Genomic DNA, 4122 nt, shown 5'->3' on the forward strand with positions numbered 1-4122 from the left:
GAAGGAAGGAAGGAAGGAAGGAAGGAAGGAAGGAAAGAAAGAAAGAAAGAAAGAAAGAAGAAAGAAAGAGAGAGAGAAAGACATGGTAACTGAAGGCTGAAAAGGAAAAGTCTTTAGCTAAGTAAGAGCAAGGCATCCCCAGAAAGGAGCACCAATGCTCCTGGCCATTTCCTGAAGCACCTCTAATCCAATGCTGCTGGCACTGGATGGGGTCAAAGGTAGGCACAGAAAAATGGTGATGGGTATGCATCTAACCCGGGCAGATTGGAACTCAACAGACTTTTGACTCTCCCACTTTTTGAAATACACACTTGGCTCTAAAAAGTGGCAGCACATCTCTTGCAACACCAAAATTTGACCAAGAACTCCCTGAAAAATAAAATACCTACCCACCAAAAAATGTATAAATTGTGACTCAGCACCTTAACAGTCTGTCTTTGTAGAGGGAACAGTTACACATGGTGATCAAAATGACAGAGTGCTCTAAAAAGCCAGTAAGGCCATTTCAAATCAAGATAAACCATAGGTCTAAGGCTTCTTTTTTAATTATTATTATTCATTTTAATGAGAAAAAAATATAAAATAGCAATGAAACAGTTTCAAAACATGTTAATAGGACAGTTACAATAATTAATACATTGCATATTGTTGTTTTTGTAGTATTTATTTAGTCAGAGAGATGGCCCAGCAGAGTGCTTGCCTGGCAAGTGCAAGGGCTTGAGTTCAAATCCCCAGGTCCACTAAATAAATAAATAAATAAATAAATAAATAAATGTATTTATTCAGAGGACAAGATGTAGACATGATATCTTGTCTAATCAATATTAGTACAAACATTTCTTCTCAATGAACTAAGAGAAAGTAGCTGTATGTCTATCCTATCTTGTATATACAGGTATTTTTTCACAACAAAATGATCCTTTAGTTATATCCTCCTTCTGTTTTGTTTTGTCAGAGATGGGTGTTCCATTGCAGTTAGAGAAGGTATACTTGGAGAAGTCTTTAAAGGATCTTTTGGTACTTAAACTGTCCTTCCTTTTACAACATGAAAATGTCTTTCTGTTGTTTTCTATCTTATTGGTGTTACCTTATCACAAGATACCTCTTTGCTAACCAGACATCCTTAATAAGGATAAGGGTTAAATCTCCTGGAGGAAAATGTAGGCAGAAATCGTAAAGACATAAGGGTAGGTAGAGAGTTCATGAACAAAAGCCAAACTACATGAGAAATACTTCAAGGAATCAACATCTGGGTGCTCATCTTATTGAAAAGTTTCTGCGCATAAAAAAACAAACAAATCTCCAACAGAGTTTAAAAAAAAAAAAAAAAAAACACAGATCCGGCGCTGAGCGCTGGCGCCCGCATGCCCGCCCAGCCGCCCGAGCCCGCCGGCGCCCTCGCAGCCAGATGGAACAGCTTAGTAGGCGGCGGCGCCAAGGTCACCGCGCACGGCACGGCCATGGAGGCCAAAGTCCCGCAGAGCCCGCGCTCCCGCGCGCTGCGCGACCGCGGCCGGCGCCGGGAAGCTGCCCGCGACACCCGCGCAGCCGGTTGTCCAGCAACGAGCCTGAACCCAGCCCCGGCAAGGAAAACGCAGGCTTGCACAGCGCGCCACCTCTGCGCCACCGCCGCTGGGAGACCAGCGCGCAGGAGGAGGAGGAGGTCATCAATGGCTTCCCTATGGCCATCTTCAGCAAGTTGGAGGCGCTGGAGAAGGACTTGGCCCGGAAGCCACATGAGCGGAAGGAGAAGTGGGAGTGTCGCCTCATCAAGAAGGCCCGGGAAACAGAAAACTGCCCAGCCTCAGAGCCCAGTGAGAGCAGGCAGCCCCTGGAAGCCAGCAGCCCTGGGCAGGACTTGGAGCCTGCCTGTGATGGAGCAACCAGGAAAGTCCCACTACTGCCCTCCAAGCAGGTGTGCTCCCCAGAAGGGGGGGCCGCTCCCAGCCAACCCCTGGCACCAGAATGGCCCGGCCCAGCACGACCAGCAGCACCAGCCCAGCCAGCCCCAGTGGTCCCTCCCAGTCCCGTGTCAGCGCTGCCAGCCCCGTTGGTCATCCCCGGAGCCCGGGCAGTCGTGCCAGCCCCAACGGCCACCCCCAGCTCAGAGCAGCCTGCCCCAGTGGTCACTTCTGGGCCCCAGTCAGCACCGCCAGCCCCAGCAGTGGCTTCCAGTCCCAGATCAGCTCTGCCATGCCCAGCGGCCTCGCCTGGCCCAGCCCCACAGGCTGCTTGGGGTATTCCCTGCATCCCGGCAGCGCTGCCAGTGCCTGAGGTCTCTCCTGGCCCCACAGCACTGCTGTCGATCACTGCGGTCCCTCTTGGCCCCATGGCACTACTGCCGGCCACTGTGGTCCCTTCTGGCCCCATGTCACCTCTGCCAGCCACTGCGGTCCCTGTGGCACTGCTGCCGGTCTCTGTGTTCATGGACTACTCCCTGTCTCCTTGGCCAGCCTTGTAGGGCTTCCTCTGGACAGTGCTGCCAGGCACTGTGGTCCCTACTAGCCTACTGCCCACGGTGCCAGCCCCCATGGTCACTCCTCACCTTGCGCCCACGCCTACAGCCCACCACCTCCCTTTCATGCCAGTGCTGCTGCCCCTGGCGGGCACTCCTAACCCCATGTCAGCACAGCCAACCCCGCAGGTCCCCCCTGGGCCAGTCCTGCCAGCCCCTGTGATCCCTTCTGGGTTCAAGCCAGCCTCTCAAAACCCCAGCCATTACTTCCTATCCCTGAACATCCATCACATCTGGGCCAACCAGGTCCACCCTGCGGGCCTCTCCTGCATTCCCTAAGCCAGCCAAGGTGGTTCTTCTGGATCTGGTGCCAGCCTGTCAGCCCCAGGTCTCACTCCTGGCCCTGATCTGTCCCCGCCAGCCCCTGAGGTCACGGTGGACCTGATACTCTGCCCCAGGTATGGCCCACCAGGCCCCATCCCTGAGCCCTGGAGCCTGATGCCCACAGGTACCCTTTGGATATTTGTCAGCTGCCCATGAGGTATGTGAGCAGGGCACTGGGGACTGCTGGACTGACCTGAGGTTTTCTCCAGACAGCCTGGCTGATGGCTGTTGAAAACTGAGGCTCAGCCAGGGGCTGTAGTCCCTGCTGAGCTACAACCAAGCCAAGGCCTGTCATGCCAGGAGGAAGGAGATGAGCCTGGTGTCTTCCCACCATTCCACATGCCCTCCGCCCACTGGTGTCACGGTGACCCCCAGTGTATGCCACTCTGTGATGTAAATGCACCCCCCCCCCAGGAGATGGCACATAGCCTTTTGGGGCTGGAGCCTGCTTGAACCACAATTTCACTCTGTGCCTCTAAATTGCCAACACTGTCTCTGCATTTCAGTCTCCATGCATGTATGCAATTGTGCATGGGTGTACATGTGTGTATGTTGTGCAGGAAGGTATGCATGTGTGCCAGTATGGGGTGCGTTCCTGGGCATAGAGGATGGTTCTGGCCCAGGCTTCACTGACCCTCTGCCTGTCTGGCTGGTGTGCTTTCCCTGCCCTAGCAGAGAGCTGCTCCTGGTGTGAGCAGCTCGACACATAGATCTGGCTGGTCAGGCTTGGGTTTGTGGTCTCTTCCTCCTCTGCAGTTCAGTGATGGTGGTATCTGTTTGAGGGACCTAAGACTGCAGGACGAATGCAGGGTGGTGGCCATGGTCCTGCTACCTTACCACTCAGAACTGTGCCTTCACCCCATAGAGCCCCTGACAGAACAGCTTTCAGTGTCTACCGACCAGAGAGCACTCAGGATGCAGAGGTCCAGGGCAAGACCAAACACCCCCACCCACCCTTCTCTGTACCCACCCTGGGCAGTATTCTGTCTGAATTAACAGCACTCAGAAACACAGACTTTGCACTACGAGGCTATCACTGTGAAAAAGAAGGAGTCGATAAAAATGACATTTAAAAAATATAGGCAGAAGTAATAGCAGAACACTTCCCAAATATGAGGAAATAATCTCACATTCAGGTAACTGAAGCATACAGAATGCCAAGGAACCTCAACCCAATTAAAAAACACCGAGACATATAAGAGTCAAGATCCCAGAAATTCAGCACAAGAATAATCTACTGAAAGCCACTAGAGAAAAGAAGCAGATCACATTCAAAGGAAAAC

General features: G+C 52.3%; 1 pseudogene; it reads left to right on the forward strand.

Moving 5' to 3' along the window:
* The first annotated feature begins 1368 nt into the window (after positions 1-1368).
* On the forward strand, positions 1369-2954 carry LOC111816416 (annotated as a pseudogene).
* The last annotated feature ends 1168 nt before the right edge of the window (positions 2955-4122 follow it).

This window comes from Octodon degus, unplaced genomic scaffold (assembly GCF_000260255.1).
Source record: "Octodon degus isolate 3935 unplaced genomic scaffold, OctDeg1.0 scaffold00032, whole genome shotgun sequence".
Lineage (NCBI taxonomy): Eukaryota > Metazoa > Chordata > Mammalia > Rodentia > Octodontidae > Octodon > Octodon degus.